Below are 21161 nucleotides of genomic sequence, written 5' to 3' on the forward strand. Positions count from 1 at the left end.
TTAAGAAGGAAGACATGACCGAGGAACTACACATTTGATTAAAGAAAGACTTAGGTCTATCAGGGATGAACAGGTCATTTGGTGGCTATGTAAATGTTGCTTACAGGAATTCTGTGTGAGTAGGATTGTATATCAGAGTGGTGCTTTGTCCCAGAAATCTGGGGTGCGGGAAGGGGGAAAGCAAAGGAGGATGTCAGCTGCATAAAATAAAGGAATACTTTTGAAGAACAGTTGAATGACCAAGGATATAAGCTGAGTGACCTAAGTCTAGTTGCAGCTACCAAAAGAGATGCTCGGTATGGAGTAGGCTGACCTGCATTTCCCCCCTTCTGTAAGGGAAAGGAAAATACAGACTGAGTCCTAGTGTACTGAGTTTTTAGGGTAATTTCCTCCATCCCTACTTCCTTGTGAAGTCACAGAGCTGTTTTTTGGAAAAGCATGCTGCAAAGTGCCACAGATCTCCTCAGGCTCTGAAGATACTCTAGCTGCCCTCATGCAGTTCACCCTGACCTAGTGAGCTAAACAGAATCTGCTATCACTGCACCAGCAGTGCTGCTCCCTGAGCCTCCATGGGGACAGACAGGGTGCTCTGCCATGAGATAGTGGAGCTGGAGGCATTCCTGTCTTTTCATGGGGCCTCTCCATGAGGCTGGAGGAAAGCTGCACACCTGCTTCCAGATTCTGTGATCCACTTCTTTTCCTAGCCACCTTCTTTCTTCCCTCCACAGATGCAGGCATCAACTATTTTATCTGGTAAAGCAAGCTACTGCATTGACCAATTCACTCACTAAAGTAATTTCTTTTCAGGAAAGCGAAGGCAAAACTACTAAGGGTGTGAAGATGAAGTGTTGAATTAAACCATGTTACACTGCTGTGGAAGCTCCCATTCAGGTGTAACGTTATTTGATTGCAGCAGCTTTCTCCTACTCAGGGGAAGTATAATTTACTGTGATTGAAGAACAACTGTACAGGAGTGAATGGGAGTCCTCACACAGGGTGAAGGGTTAATGATCTTAATTTATACTCTGAACTGATGTACTTCTACAGTCCTTGTGTGGCAAACCCATACTACATGCCACAAAGAAGTCTGGCTGACTTTTTTAATTATTACTTTTGGTAATGATGCATTTTTAAAAGGCAAACGAGAACTCCTGTGTCACCTGCTTAATTTAGGTGCCTGCATTGGGCACTTGGTTGCATCTCAGTTTTCACCTTTAGTCCCTGTCCCCACATCAAATTATTCTTCAGGAGTCTGGGAGTAAGTCAGTCCTGAGCTGGCATAGGGACCTTTTTGTCATGAAAACACATATTTCGAATGTGAGAGCCTTGTGTGACCTCTTCTGGTTCATTTTACTGTTCTGCCTAGCTGCTGTTACATGTCATGTCACAGATTTCCCGTTCTCTTGAGTCCAGGCCCCAGAAGATTAATGGAGCTGTGGCAGTGTGCAGATTGCAGGTCTGCAGTTGCACCCTTTTTGCACGAGTGATTAGTCTCTATTTTGTTGACTTGAGCCACCAAACCAGAGGTTTGCCACCCTGCTTTTTGTGTGTGTGTGTGTCTGTGTGTGTGTGTGTGTGTATCCCAGTCCTGTAAGCCTAGAAGTTACATCCACATGGTCCACATAAGGTACCTAAGTAAAGAGAGCCTGCTGGCAGGAGGATCAGTATTGCTGTGCAAGGTGTCCAGCTTCCCTGGGAAGCATTTAAGCATTCACAGATTGAAAACCCCTGCAGAAAATCCAGTGGCACAGTAAATGCCTCAGGATCTCCTTTAGTGCCTGCTTTATTTGATAAGAGATTTGTTTACATGGTTTAATATCTTTAATTAGTCTGCATTGTTGCTGAACTGCTGCTGTAGTTTGCATTACAATTGTTCATTGAGATTGGTAACTGAATAAATTTTCTTCAAGTATTTACTACTCTTTACGCTTTGTTTTATGTCCACATTTCATGGGTCCCTGTGCAAAAATATTGGCTTTTAATTAGGCTCAGCAGGTATTCCTGTGACCAGTCTGACCAGCTGTCTTCCTTCTCTTTCTTTTGTGTTCACAGATCAAATTTATCTCACAGAAACAAATGCTGCCAAGTGCTTTGTATTAACAATGCATTGAAAGCTGCAGCCACATCTGATGTTTTGTCCTACTCTTGAGGAATAGGATTATTGTAAACCTTGAATGTTCCTTTCGTTCCTCCAGTTGGAGTGATCTTGAGGGCTCTTGAGGTACTCAAGGAAGACTTACAGGAATGTAAGTGGGCTTTTCCAAAAGAAGAAACCATCCTACTTTTTCAGTTAGTTCCAAGGGAGCGTGTCTCCTGTCATGGAGGAGTGCTGCTCAGATAGAAAAGGCCTGGAATGACATGCTCCCTAGTGGATTAAAAATGGATATCACTTTCAGTTAAATTAGCTAGTATTACAGAGGACTGTCTACTCTGATGTCTTTTTATTGATAGTTTTTTCCCCTGGCTCATACTTGAAGGAGTCAAAAGATGGAGGTTTTTCTTTTCATCCCCATAGTGGAGGTCAGCTAGGCTTTGAACAGCTGCACAATATCTTTTTTCCATTCTCTGTGGCAGCAAACCCATGCTTAAGCCACCATGGTCAGCCTCAGGGAGTTAGTCTGAAAGATTTTGAGCTACTTCCTATTCAATACGTGTTTCTTAACATATATTTTTTTGAACAAGGTCTCATTGTACTTTCTGCTTTAGTTTCTGTCTTTTCTTCCATCATTCTCTATTTCCTTCCCTCTCACTGAATTGATAGATGTGATGAATACTAGTATCAGCTGTGTATGTCTTTTCATTGCTTTTCCAGCCTATAATGCAAATCTTACTCCAGGTGCTGGGTCTCACATGCTTCCTGCTACATCTGTCTCTATAGGTTCTCATGAGACAAATGCACTTACATAGGTAATTATCTTGGGTTTGCATTTCTTTTTTTCAATTTGCAATCCATTCCAAACCTGTGTCTGTATAGAGCACTTTGTAATTTCTAACACAATAAGAATAAAAATCTAAATGAGATCTGTTATGGCCAATGGAAGTCTGTCCTAGAAAGCAGGCAACATGCAGGGTAGTAGTTAGTTGGTTTTAATGGCACTAGATGTTTCAGTAGACTAAGACTTTCACACCTGACGTTGCAGGCTGACCCTGCAGAAACTGATAAGGCATTGAAATCCACATCAAAGGATTGAACAGACCATTTGCTGATTTTATAAATCAGTCATCAGCATCTCAGAAATGTCTACCTCTGCATTCTGGGGAGACCTGCAAAAGTAAACTGTGCTTCCTGCAGAAGAGAAAATTGTAACCAATTTTCAGTCACGAGAGTCAGCAAACTCTTTTGAAGTTCAAATAAATATTTATGTTCAGTTGGTTACACTGGTGCATTTATGGGCTGGTGTTTGACTAGGACAGTGGTCTCAAGCATGATTTGTTGGCTTTTGAAGTAACGGAATATCAATCAAAAGAAATTTGAAACTATAGGCTTAGTGAGATTATGTCTTTTCTTGTTTTAATGGCATCTAGCACACCTAAAACTCTATTGCACACAGTGCATATATAGATTTATTAAAAATTGCTCTTGAGTCTCTCTACAGGTTTAACTGGAGATACCTGCTGGATCCCAGCAGGAAGGTTTCTGAAACAGTCTGAATGCTCCCCGTACCTTGTTCTACTTTTTATAATATATCTCCCCTAGAAATGAGGCCGTTTATGATTATGTGTGTGTGAGCTTTTTTGTGTGTGTGTGCTGCATGCACATCCTCAGAGTATGTTACAGAAGGGCAAAGGAAACCTGAGGGTGACAGGTGTAAAGGCGGGGGGGGGGATCCTTGGTCTGGGGACCACATGTTGGCATGATGGAGTAGCAGGAAGATGAAAGGAGTGAAACAAGCTGATGTGCTGAAAGGAGAGATTAGCAGCGAGACTGAAGCTTCTGCAGGGAGAATAACAGATGTAAGTAAGAGCGATGGCTAAAAGACAGGAGATAGTGAGCAGGTGAATGTCTATAAGGGTTAGAAGAGAGTGAGTTAGGAGAAGCTAGAAAGGTCAGAAAAAAGGGAATTCTAATGTTGAGAGAAGAACGTTTGGGAAGAGTAAATGAGTTTTGGCATGGTGGAGAGTAGAGGAATGTATGCGCTGATGTATTTGCACTGTCAAACAACAGCAGTTCTTCAAGTCTAGGAACACCAGCCAAAATCTATTACTGCAGAGTTAAGTGAAAGTCCTGTTCTGCCAAGAAGTGTTCTGTTAGTTCCCCACTGCATCCCGCAGCTGTGATAAAGAAATGTGATTTTTACACACAATTGTTCAATAGAATATGCATCCTATTGTGACAACACAATTTTCAGTGATCCCAAAACAGTTTGCCGGAGGGAGATAGATTTTAAAGGAAAATGCTGTGAATTTCATGGGAAGATGAAAGAGAGAAGGGAAATCATCAAAGTAACTTTCAGACTGTCATTGTGCTACACTGTTCAGTGCTTACCATACTCCTCTCTGCAGAGAGAGACTCCACAAGGCCAGGGTTCTTCTCAAGTCACTTTGAAGGTTTAAGTGGCTTGTGAACTTTGTCCTGGGTCTTTGCACACAGGTATATTTTAGCCTTAAGGCATAGATTGTGGTGGAGGGAAGCATGAATATTAAAGCTGGGTTTTGGCACAAGGGTGTGTTCTGTCTTCTGATCTAAGCAATCAGAGTTGCCAGGAAGCTGGAGTTGCCAGTGATTAATTGTGCAGAGTTTACCCCTTTGGCCAGGCCTTTGCCTACTAATAAGATCATTTCTGTAGCAAGACAAGGACACTTCACTTCTCAGGGATTAATACAACCACCAAATTTTACAGTGATGCAGGTTAAGTATCAAGCCAATGAATGTCACATGTTCCTGTAAATTAATAGAAAGTGTAGGCTTATTAAATCATATTCAGGAAGGCAAAGTATAATGAGGACACTCAGTTTCTTTTTTACACTTACTCTAAAATAGCCGTAAAGTGGATTATACAAATCAGTGCCAAAAATATTGGACACCAAGATGGCATTAGATTTTTATATCTGGTGCCCTTTACTGTCTCTGCTCAAAGATGCTCTAAGGCATTCCAGAGATTTCCCACGAAACGGAAAACTGGATCTGATAAGCAAACTCTTGACTATAAAATGTATTAAGGCTTATCCCTTTCCATAATCCTTTAAAAAAAACTGGCCACATTAACACTAACAATAGCATTAGAGAGAGAAAAACAAGACTTTGAAAATGGCCCAGCGTGAAAACTTGAGCTAAAGAAGGAATAGGAACAATTCATGTGTGTTGTGCTTACGCTGTGTGATGTTGCTTTCCTGTTTACACCTGAGGGCAGGTATAAATACAGTACCTCATCAAAACACAGTCAAACTCGAAATGTGTAGGTAGTGGATGTTGAGATAGCCTAGGACTGAACATAGGATGTGATTTTTGTCATTTGAAGCCATGATGGGAGATCTTTTGCTTTTAAAGCCATGTTACCTTTGAGCAGCTTAGCAGAGAACGGGAACATTGATTCAGGTATTTATCGTTCAATTTCTCTGTGTTCTGATCTGTAAAAATGGTGTTACAAGAGATGGGTGCATTTCAGACACAATTTAGAAGGTTAAACTGGAGCTAGCAAAAGCACACTGTACTCCTTGTGTGCATATTTATCAGCAAAGATCAATTAAGTCAAATACCCCATTGATTCCTGTAAAGAAAGGTTGAGATTAATTTGATCAAATGGAACAAATACTGAAAAATGCATCACCAGCAACTCCCACTGTGCAAGTGCCTTGTCAGATTCTGTAGGTGATCGCTGCAAAATGGGGTGAATCCAGTTATCCCTGGTAACAGGTATCCAAAGACATTGGCAGAGTAGGCAATGATGAAAAATATCACTCAAAAGCAACTTATTATTTTTTTTTCCTCTTCAATAGGCCTGTCAATGTGTAGCAAATGCATGGAAGAACTTGCTCTGTTTCAGCTGCGCTGCTGGATCACTTCATCACAGAAAGAAACACCCAAATATACTAAACTGGCAAACCATAATTCTGTGTTGGTATGGCTGGGAAAAAAAAATATACCTGGACCTAATCCCCAAAGTCTTTGCAGGACTCTTGAATTCTTCCAAGCACTGTAAGAGCACCTTAGTATTCATGCGTAATCGATCCTGGAATACCTGAGAAAACACAAAGTTGTTTTTCTTAAAAACCATTGTATTACGTATTGCTTTTATACATCTTAAATAAAGAGACCAATGATGGCTTTACACAACAGTTTAAGTTGAAAAAAGGAATAGTTCTTGCAAGTTAAAATGAGAAAATCTTAACTGGACCAGCTGAATTTTCCCTAAAATAATGTGGATTTAATGAAATATAGAAAAAATTAAACAAGTTTCTATGGCAATAACAGTATGCAAACTGCTCTGAATACACGACACCATGACTGAGGTTTTTTCATAAACTGTGAATTTTGCACATTCTTCTATGCAAATATTGTCAACCCATCAATATTATGATTACAGTTAGATAAACAGAGAGGATTTTGGATACCTCTGTACATAAGGTTATATGTGAAGTCAGCTTTGCATGTTAAACTACCTTTGCATGATAACTTTGCAAACAAATTTATTTCTCATGTTAAGTAGAATTCATGCACCTTTACAAGTCTGTGAAGAAAATTCTGTAATTTAGAATACCTATAAATAAGCTACACAGAATCTCCACACCTTATACTGACATTTTGAATACGTTATGTGAGCACAAGGGCACTTAGATAGCTTCCTTTCAGATCTTCCAATAGTTAATTGCCATAGCCTCGTTGGATATGCTTGAGATATCGAAAAGAGGATCAGCAATCCGTGTCAATACTTTTGTGCAATATTCATCACTGTTTCTTAGCATTTGTTTTTTGTATCTACTTTCTCATGCAGATACAAGCTAGAGTCCCTTCCTGGAAGATTCAGTAAGGGCATGTTAAGCTGTAGAACTTCAATACAGCTACAGAGAGTCTCCTGCACGCAAACGCTAATTGAAGTCTGAGCTTTTGTGAACAATTCTAAGTAGGACAAAATGAGAGGAAGATTCTCAGCATTTACTTCTGGCTGCATAAAGGCAGTGTTCCTGTGTTGGTGCATTGTAGTAAATACCTAATATGGAGCTATAAATATAATTCAAATTAAGGTAGAGACATTCAACAGCATGATAGGTCAGCAAGTATTCAGTTCCCCATTCAAGTGCCTAGTTATCCTCTGCACCTTAAGCACTATGATTCTGACACTTCTGATTTTTTTCTATGACAATATTTTTACAGCATAACCCAATATAATTTTATGATATTGACTTTGTGTACTGAGAGCTTCTCTCAGTACTTCGACTCAGCACATTCGATACTTATCCTGGAGTAACCATCTGAGTCAATGTTGCAGGTGAGGCATTCAGAATGGCTTTTGCAGGCCCTTGCACTAATGTGTTGGAATGGTTCACACCTGCTGTACCCACATCCATCTTTATTCATAGTTAAAATGACGTCACTTCATGTATCTAGACTTTAAAATTAGAGCTGAGCATTGCAGAGGGAATGGGCAGTAATTTGGAAATACTTCAAGTGAAGAAAAATGCTCAAATGCAGTAAAAATTAAGAAATACACAGAAGTTTTGGAAGTTTTAATATCTTAGGCATCCTACAAAAAAAAACCCCAGCTTTTTCCGTACTTCGTTGCTTTTGCTTGCTGCTCCTTTCCCTGCTTCCTCCCTCCCTTCTACACTTGAACTGTGGGTGAAAAACAGCAAGGTGCAGAGGCTCATCCACCTCTGGTGAGCAGAGTGCTGGTGCCTCTAACTTGTCTTTAATGGGACCTAGGGACTAAAGGGATTGAACCTGGCATAACCTCAACATCCAAAGGTTCATCTGTGGCCTCTATTGACAGTGGTAGAAAGTAATTCCTGATGATGGCTTTTCAGTAGCCAGAGAGAAATATCAAGTACTGTTAACCTATTCCTTGTGACTAAATGGCTTGTGAGTAAAATGACCGCCATGGAGATTAACCCAAAGGCAGACTTCAAGGCTTAAGAGTGGAGAACAAAACCACTGCATCGATGCTTTGAAGGCTGCTCATTTAGGTCAGGAATGAAATGTACAGTGAGAAATATATAGAAGACCTGTCTCTTCTCTTGTTTCAAACACTCCTTTCAGACACTACATTCAGTTAAAAGGGGAGGGGAAAAAAACCTACCCTGCTTCAAATATCCTAGCTTGCATGTACAGTGAGAAGTGGCACGAAAAAGCAAGGAGATGCATAAGCTGGTAATTGCTGCTCCTGTACTTAAGAAAAAAATACTAGGATAGCAAGCTATGTTTGCACAGGACCTGTAATCATGGTTTGCCAATATTTACATACCGAAACATTTATGGTAGAAATAGTCCCTTGAAACAGAATTGTTGGGTCTGTGTGGTTTTTGTATCCCCACCCCAAAGGTGTTCCCACCTACCTGCAAGAGCTCAGTATGTCTGTAACACTGAGACATACCTGCTAAAATCAGTGCCACCTTGTGCCCAGCACCCTATCACACACTACCAAGACAATCTGTGTTCCCAAGCATTTGCAGTGAATAGAGAGAGAAGATAAACGGATCATCATCTCTATTTACACAGCAGGGAATTAAGGCACAGATTTCTGTCAAGCTCAAAAATTTTGGAGAGTGCCAAAACCAGGCTCTCAAAATCCTTAAGCAAGTAAAAAGCCTTTTTCTTCCCTCCCAGACACCCAGAAGACCACTTTAAGGTTGGTAGCACTACCAAGCCATATTGTGATAGAAATGTTAAGACTGACAGGAAAGGGCATCTGTGGTTCTGGGAGCTGCAGCAGGAACAAACAGCAGGAGAAGGGCTATAGTAATGGCATATGTTCGTTGATGGCACCTAGATCAGCATCTCATTGGGACCCCAGCACTAGTACATGCAGCTTCTCAGGGCACACAGCATGGGAAGGACACCCTAAAAGAAGGAGGACCCTACTTCTAGACTAGAATAAAGACTCAAGCCATTTCAAGGTCATGGCACAAGGCAGGAAACAGAGCAGGAACCATAAGACAACCAGATAAATATGAAGGATGGTGAGCAAATCCTAATGATCCACAGGGGTCAAATGTGTTGGAGAGATGGACTATCAGCTTGCAATGGGTACAGAAGAACAGACCAAGACTGCCACATGGTTTCCAAACTCAGAGGAATCCAGAGCACAGGAGGAGGACTCAATAGTGGGTGTCCCTCATCCTCCATGTCATTTTCAGGAGTTCTTGGCAGACACTGGGATACAAGCACTTCAATGCCTGACTGCTGGGCAGGCTACTCTGCTACGATTGTCTTGCTGATCATAAGTAAATGGATATAAGGGAGTAAAATCAGTTTTGCTTCAGTTTTACTTAAAAAAAAACCCTCACCCTGCCCCCCCCTTTAAGGTCTCACCTTGAGATTTGTTACTTGGCTGCTGCAGTACTGCAACATCATTTCTTGCATGCAAGACCTTGAGTTTGCCTGTTCAGTGTGTAAGTCTGCATGTAACCTTGCAAAGAGTCTGCTTTTGCCAGAGGTCAGCAGTGGAAACCAGTCTTCCTGGCCATGGACCAGTTAGATGACTGCAAGACTTGGCTCCCTATGTTTTCCAGTGACTCTAGAAAGCCACATGCTGTTTCTGAGTGTGAAGCATATGAAATCCTGTCATCCCTGGAACTCTTGGAGGCAAATCTGGGGGGTGATCTTTGCTACAAAAGCACCTTGTCTATTCTGGCAGGTTTATTCCAAAGCAATTGACTATTAGTTTGAAAAGTTTCATTACCAAAAGGCCTGGAATGAATTCCTCTCTTCATCTCCCTAGATAGTACTTTAAAGACAAAACAACTTCTCATCAGGATATTTTGCTCCCTAGTTTCAAGGCAACTGCTTGTTCAGGATGGCTTCTTTTAATTTTGTTGGGGGAAGTACTATGTTGTAAGAACTGGTCAGCTCTCCAAAGCCAGATCTGGTCTTCTAGGGGGTGGAAGTGCTCTTGCTGCCTTGTCCTACAGACAAACAAAATGCTGCACTCTTTATAGGGGAAAGAATAACATTTCTCTGCAGTTGGTCCAGGAGCAATCTTTGCTGTAATAACTTTGCCAAGGTAATAATAATAATGTATAGAACATTGTTGTCTACAGATATTACTCCAGGGGTGTTCCTGGGAGTCTGCTGTAGTAGGTAAACTGTAGTAGAAAAATAGTCATTCCAAGAAACAACATCTTGTCTGTAAAAGGTTTTCTAGATAAATGTCTTTTGTTCCCATCTTTACCACCCACCCCCCACACACATACTTTGCATTTATATTGCATCGTTTTATGTTCAGCCTTGTTATTTCAGCTATGACAAAGGCCCTTGGGTGGGCAAGGAGTTGTATGAACACGCTGTGCTGACCTGTAGGTTCACTGACCCATGTCATCTATGTAGTAAAGCAGAAAGCCTGTGGAAAAGCAGGTACCGACATGCTTTTCCCACATTCAAACAGGATACTGTTGTGGGTGTGAAAGGATGTAGCTTTGGCTCCAGCTTTGAAAGCCTGTGGCTGATTATGGACCCCCTCACCAATTTATGTTTCCTTTTTGGAAGTGGGAGGGAGGTCTCCAAATCACTTCACAACTGCAGGAAATACTGCCTGGGCTGCTGTAAGGTCTGTCCTGCATGGCTGCCTGATCCAAATTCAGGCACCCCAGCTGAAAAACCAAACATGGACTGCCCTTGCTGGTTCAGAGGTCAGTAGGTAAGGGCAGACCATGGTCTAAGCCTTTGACTTAGAATAAGGGATTTATCATTACATCCTGTCCTCTTCCCTTTGGTTATTTCATCTGCTGGTCATAATTCCTACTTCTGAAAACAGGTATTGACTCTGCCTCAGTTATGTTGCACAGTGCACAAGGCTTTTCTCCTTAATCTGGCCCTTTGAAAGCCTCTGGTCAGAGAACAAAACTAGTGGTATCAGAAGGATATGTGTCCCTACCCTCCAATCCATAGTGTGCACTTCTGTCAAGGTGCAATTTGTCTAACCTTCTTATGAAAAACTGTGGTGCTTATATGGTCCTGGCCTGGAAAGACTGCTGCCAGGAGAAAAGCAGATGCCCTCTCTTGCCTGTCTCTGTAACTGTCAGGACAATGCTGTGCTCAGGGGTAATTTGTAGGATGCCATTGTGCATGCACTGCTTTACAGGTTGTTTTAGGTGAGGTAATTCTTGGGGTTTTGTAGAAGATAGTCTTCAGTACTTTCTTCTGGTCCCCAAAATAAAGCCCTGTAGTCCAAATGGGCTTTACTTGTAGATGTATCAACCACTGTCTTTCAGAACCAGCCAGTATTGTTAATGTATTCCCCTTGCTTTGAAACCACACTAAAATTCCCTGGAATTGGTTGCTACAGGTCTTCGCCCTCTTCCCATTACACCTTGTCATATTAAATCAGTTTAGGCAAAGTTTTTCTGATCTCTCTCTAGGATTACACATGACCACAGTGAGAGAGAAGCTTGCATGCTTTGCTGCAAAGCATGACAGAGTTTGGGGTTTGGTTTGGTTTGTTTTTAAGATAAAAGGAGGATACTATGCCGCATACAAATGCCTTGTATGTCCTGCAGCACTTCTCTTGCTTTTAAAATAGCATCTTGTGTTCTGAACTCTAAAACCCACTGCTCTAGGCAAAACCAAGGATTGGTCTTACAGAGCTGTCCTCTGGCCTGCCTCCTATGACAAGAGTCAAAGGAGAGTTCATGCTCATTAGTTTGACAGCAAAAAAACAAATACAAGCAACAGTCTGCATAGATTATAATGACTCTCTTCATTATCCTTGACATATATTTCGTCCACTGTATAACAATACATACAGTAGTGTACAGGCCTGGAAGGAGAAAAGTAATGGGAAGGGAAAACTGGAAGGTGACGTGTCCAAAAACTCTGTAAAAATTGCTAATCTTTTATAGAACTGTAGTCGGCCCTAAAACCAGTTGTATTCCTCTGCAATGAAGAGAAATGTCCAGTGATAACTGGATATCCATATCTAGCTGCTCAGCAGGAACAGGATAGGGTATTTACCTTTACATGATACCTACACACTGTTCTTAAATGTAACTAAGCAATTTCAAGAGGTGTCTTCTGAGATCAGGACTGGAGGTAAACCATGAGACTTGTAATGTACTTGGTCTGGGAAAGCTACTTGCTTTACCCACAATTTAAAAGCTACAGGCTGCACACCTCAGTTAATCACCTGTTTTGTAAACGCATCTCTTACAGGGAACTATGATGGTCCAGAGCAATGTAGTTTTCTGAACATGTTGAAAATCATGGCAGGTGTACATGTTACCTGCCAGCAGAGTAGACCTCAGTGGTTATACAAACATCTGAGTTCATAACAACTAATTTAATCTTGTGTTATATGCATTCCTATGCATTATATATGTCAGCAACCCATAATCTTAGGGTACCTCTGAGGGGGGACATGCTGAACAATTCAGTGGCTTATTTCTTTCTCCTTAAACACTTAACCCACCATTCTGCTGCAGCTAGTATAATTGTATCAGGACTCAGCCCTCCATGGACTAAACTCATCTGTGCTGCTTGATAGCTCATGCAACATTAAACCTACAGATGATTACTGGTGTCAAGGTTTAGCATGCTGTACCTTTTATATCCAGAGCAGAGATGACTCTCAGGGTGCCAGGCTGAAGAGCAGGCATACTGCAAAGTCTTGAATTAACAAAGTATTGTATGTGGCGAGAGTCTGGCTTTGATTTAACCACCAATTTTGAAATGTGCCATTCTCATGCAGTGATTTGCTATCAGGAATCAGATCAAGTTAGCTCTGATGACTGATAGCCACTTTTTTTTTTTAATAACACTGAATCAGGAAGACTGCTTTCCTTTTGTCTGCCATACTGCAAACAACGGGTATCTTAGATGACTGGTTTATGTCTCCAGCTGTGAAAAACTTTCCTACAGAGAGGGAAGGAGGAGGATGAGCATACTGTTAGCCCTTCCTTGCATTCTGAGCTGCAGAATGACCTTCACTACAAGAGCACTGGGCAGATGAGATAAGCTATAGTTCAGCTAACCTGAAATAAGAGGGTGATAATGAGGCAGAGGAAACTACAGTCAGCAGAATGCTTCTGTTTTCTGTGCACTTGCCACCAACCTCCTGGGGAAGAATATTATTGCATAGCTCAAAGCTCGAGGATTTCTTCTTTAAGCATTAAATCTTCATCTGTTAGGACCATATCAGTTTACATTCTTCGGGCCTTACTCAGTTCTTGCTCATATAGATGGTTGCGTATTTTCTAAGCATGTATTTAATTATCAGCGTGTTATCTTTTTCATAAATTGGACCCTTTCATATTTTCTCATGCCAAGAGGTTCAGTAGCCATAGATTTACTATATTTAATAATAGAATAGCCTTTCATAATAGAATGCCATCTCCTGAGAGATTGCTGTCTTGTAAAGTCCTGTATTTTGTTCTCCTGGAGAATCACTCATCCAAGAACAAGCTATGCTTCACTCTGGTTTTGACAATGGATGAGATCAGTGCCTGATGGTTATGATAACACAGACATTAAATAATAGAAATTACAGATTAGATGCTAAAAGAAGCCTGTGGATGCTGTTTAGTACATTAATGCAATAAGTGGTTTCCTAGCAATCAAGCTACGTTTACTAACAGTCTTTAAATAGCTAAGCATGCTTTTTCTACAAAAGGTGTTAAAAGCCGAGAAGTTCAAACACTTTTTTTCCCAGATTATATATGAAGAATAACAGGTTTGTTATTGAGATGGAGTGAGCTTGTGAACAAGATCTGAAACTTTGAACTGCCTGGGAACATCTTTTATGGTAATGAAACTTATGCCTAGCAGCAAGGTTTCTGGATTGAATCCTTGTATTACAGAGCCACAGGACTGGATACACCATCAATACACTGTCTCAGTAAAACCTCCTTTACATCTATGGCACTTGCACTGTTGAACAGTGAGCCAAGGACTTTTTTGTGTAAAGGTCAGCAGTTTCGTGACAGAATGAGGCAAATTGGTTGTACCATGTGAACAGATTCCCTGTAACGTGCCATGCTTCTCACTAATGCCTATTAGAGAGAGGAAAGATACTCTAGTACTTCCTTATATTTAAACCTTAAAAAGAAACAGACATCACACTGGCAAGTGAAATTAGGCTGAAAGACTCTGGCATATAAATCTGTGCTTGGCGATAAAACCCCCTGTCCGTGCCTGTACACATTATGCTGAGACCAGATAACATTGGGCAAAGATGCAGGATGGACCAACCTCAAGTTATCACAGAATAGTGCCTTGAGAAAATCCACATGCCAGCATTCCTAATTTCAGGTTGTGTTAAAGCATGATCTGTGACAGAAGTTAGGAATCTGCGTGAGTCAGCTTCGGTACAGAAGTTCTCCTTTTGGACGCTCTTGTCTGACAAGCAGTTGCACCGAGTCATGCATTTGGCATAGGTCTTCTGTGTTTTTCAGTGATTTCAACCACACAACTACCTGCACTACTAGTACTCTGAAAGACAGCATGGTGTTTGAATTAGTGAATTGAATTTATGGCAGATGTACAAGCCAGATTTTGAAACAGCTCTATATTTGGAAACTGCTTAAGCCACTGAACTTTTTTCAACTCTCAGTTTATGAAATGGTGTGCAGCGCAGTCCTGACATGGGGAAAAGGAGCTGCTCAGCACCCATCAGTGACTCCCACCAGTCAGGGAGGCTTCCTAGGTGGTATCTAAACCTGTTCACAACAGTCAGAGTGAAAGTCCTGCCATCAGCTTAAATGGAAGGAGAGAACAGCTCCTTATAACAGCATGACTTCAGAAGGCCTTTCTTTTTGTTCTCTGGGGTATGGTGTGCTGGAAGGGCTTTTGGTCATGCTGGTTCATGGATCCTAGCTGATGGTGTGAACAGATGGTTGTTTCCCTTCCTTCAGTTAAACTCCTTGAAGTCCATGAATGTGTGATGGGATTTGGTGTTAAATTGTTCTGGGCTAAAAGCCTATAATCCACAGTTGAGGTGCTTTGGTTTTTCCACTAAGCAGAGGAGAATTTCTGCCTATGCATCAACTCTGACATTTGGAATAGTGATTTTGTATTCTCCTTTCACCTGAGAGTTACCAGCCTCACTAAAATGATACAAAAAATGGCACAACTTCCTGTTGACATAGGTCAGCAGCAACCTGCTAGCATTCCTGGTGAGTCCTGATTGGAGAACCAATGTTCAATTTTACAACCATACAGTTTATTTTCATAGGAAGACCTATTGCTACTAGAGAAGAAGGTATTTCTCAGAACACTGACAATTTAATATACTGGCTTCACATACTTTCTTCCTATTAACCTGGAACCCCTAAAAGAGCTTGAGTTTTCTGGAGGATTTGGGACAGGGGGGAGGGCTATTACTTTTCCTTTAAGCTATCTAATAGTTGCTAATAGAAACTGTCCAGCTGACTCCCTCCTGAATTGCAGTAATCAGGGTTGAGTTTGCTACATCGTTCCCAAGTGGCTTGTTCCCTTACAACACTATCTTGTACATGAGACTGAACAATGTAGAAAAACAAGTTCATTTGAAGACAAGTTTAAAGAAGATGAGGTCATAAGCTTTTCATTCTTTCTTGTTAAATGTCTGCTTGAAATATCGGTGGGTTTTATCTTACTATGATGCTTATATGAGTTTAGTTTCAGTACCCCAAAGATGCACTGAAGCTTATTGTTACACTTGCAACTAAGCCAGCTGACTCGTTACTGAGATCTGCTGTGCAAGACCAAATGAGAGAGGCGGTTGTAACACACAGTGCCATGGGAAGAGGAAGGTACTTAAGGAAGCTCGTATATACTCTTGAAGTACTTTGAAGCACAATTTCTGAACCCAAGACAAACAGAAAAGTGAAGTGAATATGAAAGGGGCAAGGTACAGCTGTGGCCTGGCAGAAGAGCTTGCTCTTATTAGTGTAGACATAACGTGTGTGCCTTGCAGGTACTAGTGTTCTGGCTTCGTGTTACAGGACTTTATGTCAGGTGTGGGTTAGACCAAATTAGGCACAAATTTTTGTAGGATCATCCTCCCTTTCCTGCCATTCATTAGTGTGACAGAGTAAAATGAGGTCAGACAACTTCTAATCCTGGAGAACAGATATTCCCCCAAATATTTTAAGCTGTCAAGAACTGGTCTGTCAGATCTTTGAACTGGAAATGCTTCTGTAGTGCTCAACTGCTCAGCCCCAAGGTGTCTGTGAAGGATAAAGCTGCCACTCGACTCCTATCCCAGTGTTTTGCCTAATGGCAAGTAAACCATCATATTAAAGCTACATGAATTCAAGAAGTCCATGAATAGTTCCACAGGAAGAATCGCTGCACTACAGCTGTGCTTCCATACACATTAGATTTGAGATGTAGTGAAAGAGTTTTGAGAGCATATTGCCATATTCAGCCAAGTGAAAAATTCATCTTTTAAATACATCTGACTGTTTGGAATATAACAGGCTAGTGAAGTAATTTCACTGGTTGCAAATATGCATTTTTTGTAGCATCGTAGCCTCAAGGCTGATGCTTTAGGTTATGATGTCACATGTTGCTTCCACACCAGTCAGGAAGATACTTAACTGAAAATATATTTTATACACTTTATGGTTTGGTCAACATGGGACATCTCACAGATCAATCCATGTAAAATCAATGAACACAGGAAAAAAAAGAGTTTAAGGTTTTGCTAGTGTTGATCTAGCTTTTCCTTTCAACTTTCCTAGGAGCCTAGTATTAATTTCACACCAGTTTTCCCTTGTTCTAGACTTGTCTTTTTATTTTAAGAGATGCAAGTAAATTCTATGTGTTGTTTGGTGAAATGTTAATAAGCCAAGACAATCATTCTAGTTTGATGCACAGAACCAAAGCAATTCACTCTGATATAATACGGTATTTTGAAGGTTTACTTGCACCTTTAAATGAATACCAGCATTCTTGCAGGTGCTTTGCTTCCTCCCTGCATCACAGTGTTGGTACTGGTGGTCAGATTTGGAGTAATAGCTCTCAGCATAGCAGCTGTTCCTCATACAGCACCCCTATCACAATTAAGGAGAAAAAGTCCAGAAAAACAAATCTTCATTTTGTCAGGTTGAATTATGCCCTGGATAATTAGGGAGGTAATAGCAATTCTTCAGCATCTAATGGAAAAATATTACTTACTGCAATCCAGAAGGGTGAAGGCCATTTCATGTCTTCAAACTAGATAGCCATATGCTGCAATACAATCAATGCTCTCTGCATGTGGCAATCCATATAAGTATTTTGTGCTCCTAAAATATCAGGGTGGGGGGATGTTGTGTCCCAAGGTTGGAGTGACTCAGGTTCGTGGATTTCCTTTGTCAGAATTGAGGTGAAACGACACCAGGGGAATTCAAACAACAATCAACATTTATTCAACTAAGCTAACCTTGCCCAAGTACAAGTGAACTTATCAATATGAACCTTGCATCATCTCATTAAGCTGCCGTTTGAAAGGAGAAGGGAGGTATAGAAAAAGAAACAGGAAAAAGGAACATGAAACTATGTCAGTAAACTGTACAACATGTGCTAACCATATGTAAGCCTTACTTATTTGGGCGTTCATTCAAAGAAAAAAATAAGGAGAGCCCTCCCGTTGAGTCACAAGGTTCAGAGCGGATCTGCTTGCTTTCTAGACTCCTTCTCAGAGAGGAGACCAGGGGTGGCTGGATCCACTCCTAGTCCAAGACTTGGTCAACGGTTTGTGTTTAAAAGGATGAGGTGTAGGGACTGTGGGAAAAAGAGAGAGAGAGAAAGAAAGACAGAAGAAAAGGATTCCACTAGTCCTGGGTCCAGCGCTGGTCCAGTCAGTCTAGAGATCCAGTTCCAGAGGGCATGTGCTGGGAACTTGTCCTCCCTTTTATACCTAAAGGGTCTGTCCCTGTAGGTGTGGATTTGCCATCATTGAGCAAGGGCACTGTGAGCTCAGGAATGTTCCAGAAATGAGTTGGTGGTCTCGACATGCATAGTTCATGTTCCCAGGATTCTCTGGAAATGGGTTGGTGGGCTTGGGGGGTCATTGGGGAGTTGCTTCTCCCTCCCTGCAAGCATGACCGCTATTTGGCCTTTCCTCCAGGCACAGATGTTGTGCTTCTTCTCACAGTCGCTTAAGCTAAGCAAATGTGGCTTTGGAGAAGCGCGGTCCCAACCCCCATGGGGCCTTCTCTTTCAGCCACATTTTCCTGTTCACACAACTCCAGCACTTTTACAGAAGCTGTCTTCTCCACCGAAGTTCTTTAATGAATGTTTAAGACATTGACTATAATTTGTCAGACCATCACAGGGGATCCCTCAGTGAATTTCTTCATGCATAAAACAGTATTTTCCTGGTATTAGCAGCAGCTCAGCAGAGCTGCAATAATTTGTATTTCTAAACCAGAGACCTTGTTCCCTACAGCTTTTGTTACTCTGTTAGCTGTGTGGCAGGGAATAGTAGTCTCTATGTGTCTTACAGCCTGCCAAAGCACTGCTCTGCTACAAGGCACTGCTCTGCTACAAGGCACTGCTCTGCTTCAAACATTTTCTTCAACCAGCCAAGCAGTAAGCTTTACCCTCTGACTCGTGTTGTCAGCTTCATGCTTGACCATACAATTTGTGGGCTTAAAACAGCTATGCACCAATCTTCTGGCATATAACTCTGTCCAACTGGCACAAACAAGACCAAGGGTTTTGCAAGTGCCAGTCTCACTGAAAGCCACATAACTAGTGCCTTCCTCTCCTCCTTTTTTTTTCTTTTAACAATAGAAAAGAAAGACAAAGGAAGCAAGTTTCACTTTAGTATAGAACTACTCTGCTATATGACCAGTGTTGGCTCAGTAAAATGTTTCTCAGAAAAATCACTTACTAAGGGTGAAGGACTATAAAAATTAACATCTAATACTTCGGTTCATTGATATAAGAAAAATGCAGCAAAAATTAACATCTTTGTTTGCACGAGATGGCAATACAGGTTGAAACCCAGTAGTAGCTCTTCTGCCAGTAACAGCAAGGGCACTAGTAAACGAGTACTTAAGGACCACGAAGCATCCTCCAAGCTCAAAAGGCAATCATTCCATGTTATCACTGATTAATTTTGTGGAGGATTCATAGTTGTTGTCGCATGTCTCTTTTAATGCAGATGGGTTTCAATCTGATCCTGCAGATAGAATTATGTGCTGCTGTGGGGCTGCATTGACTCCAGCAGGTACAAGAGATTGCAGGCATTGAAGTCCCAAGGGCTTTGTCCCTTAAATCTAAGAAGTATACATTGGCAAAAACACAGGAAACAGTTTCCTAAATCTCTTTGTATGCATAGGGAATATGTGCTATTTTGTTTAGTAAGGAACACCGTATAGTCTATCTAAAAATCAGAGGATAATCAGTACGTTGAAGAACTGAGCTTGTAGTGAAAATTTTCCGTGAATGTTTCTTCCCTTACTTCAAAGAGGGCAGTGAGGAGGGAAAGGGAGGAGCAGGAAATCTGAAAAGAATGCACTGCACATTTTTTTGTCTTGATATTTTAGAAAACATACTTTTTCAGATGTTAATACAGATTTCATTGCTTGTAAATTGCTCCTTCATATTGTTCATGATTTTTGTGATACAGCTTATAAATAACTGATGAAGTAGTTCAAGGAAAACCACGAAAATTACTTAAAAGGATGCTGTCAAAATGTATGTTACCTTTAAGGTTTTTTCCTAGCCTTGAATATTTAATGGCTTCATTTTCCCTGTTTCTTACTTGAAAAATAGCTCCACCATGCAGCTAAAGTGTTGATCTTTTTAAAAATAGAGCACACTAGAATCTCACTTATCTTCATATGTATGTATTTCTGAGGATTTATGAAATAGCATGCAAAAATTATTGTGGTTTTATAAGATACTATAAAACAAAGCCCACCATGTGTTGTGAACTATTCAAATCCATTTTGAAGATGGTCCATATATGGTTTGAATGAGACTTCCAGACTCTGAAAGTACACCAGTGCTAAACACAGGTCTGGAAAATGGGAAGGCGTGGAGTCTATTTTTGTACAACTTCAGGACACCAATTTCTTTTTCTCCATACCATTTTTGATTTGGTGAGTTCAAAGTTCAGAACTCCCCGTGTCTTTTCCTAGAGGGAGAGGAGGAATCAATGCTGAGTGGTGATCAGGTACATCTGACACCATGTTTACCTAAGTGAAAAGTGTATGCCATTCACAATTTTAGACCACAAGTCATGAAATTACAGGGGGCCATTTTCTTGCTTCTAGCCATAAACATCTTTCAGCCAGCATTCAGTTCAAAACTTCACTTGGCTTTTCCTCAGTCCACACGGAGATCTCCCTTTTGCCTTCTCCCTGACTTTTCCATTGCTTTGGATGGATGAACCAGTGCTCTGATTTATGTATTTATTAGCCATTGCTATTTAGCCTCCAAGGAAACCCTCTAGTCTACATGATTAAATTTTCTTTCAAGCATTGTCATGTGCCAATAGCTTATATTTTAAAGGACCCTGATATTTTTTTTAAATAATTGTAATTACACTAAAACTACACCCAAACTGCTAAGAGTTTAAGACAGACCACAGCAACAATACTTTCTGTTTTACAAACTAGAGGCGTAAGGGATGTTCACTGGGTGATGAGTCAAGGTGTCCAGTGAAAGGACATGATCTAGTATTTACAACTGATTGCTCTTGGATCTGCCTGTTTCCTTGCTCTTGCTGCATAATACAACATAGCATTTACTTTGGTCCTGAATAAACATAACTTCCTCAAAGAGCATTTGATGTGCTGTGAGGTAAGTAGAAAGTGGCAGTTTTGTTACAGCCATGTACAGTGAATGCATCTTCCCACTGTAGGAAGCAAAGCTGAAGTAGTAAGATAAAAGGAAATTCGTGCTGTGGAGGCACTGAATCCTTATTCATTCAGAGATATTAAGATAAGGGTAATTGCTTTCTAGTCAAAGGTCTAGCAGTTTTCAGAGATTTATAGCTATACATCTTTTCTTGAAGGTATTTTGACAAACTGTTTTGTACAACAATAAGCATTGTACAGTACAGCAATTAGAAGAAGTAGAAATAAAGTACAATTTA

The 21161-nt window shown here is 40.8% G+C and overlaps 1 long non-coding RNA gene across 1 annotated transcript; it reads left to right on the top strand.

Moving 5' to 3' along the window:
• The first annotated feature begins 2482 nt into the window (after window positions 1-2482).
• On the top strand, window positions 2483-17964 carry LOC121232688. The gene is made up of 3 exons (XR_005931599.1): window positions 2483-2493; window positions 10640-10649; window positions 17847-17964. It is a non-coding gene; the product is annotated as an uncharacterized LOC121232688 (long non-coding RNA).
• The last annotated feature ends 3197 nt before the right edge of the window (window positions 17965-21161 follow it).

This window comes from Aquila chrysaetos, chromosome Z, assembly GCF_900496995.4.
Source record: "Aquila chrysaetos chrysaetos chromosome Z, bAquChr1.4, whole genome shotgun sequence".
Taxonomy (NCBI): Eukaryota; Metazoa; Chordata; class Aves; order Accipitriformes; family Accipitridae; genus Aquila; species Aquila chrysaetos.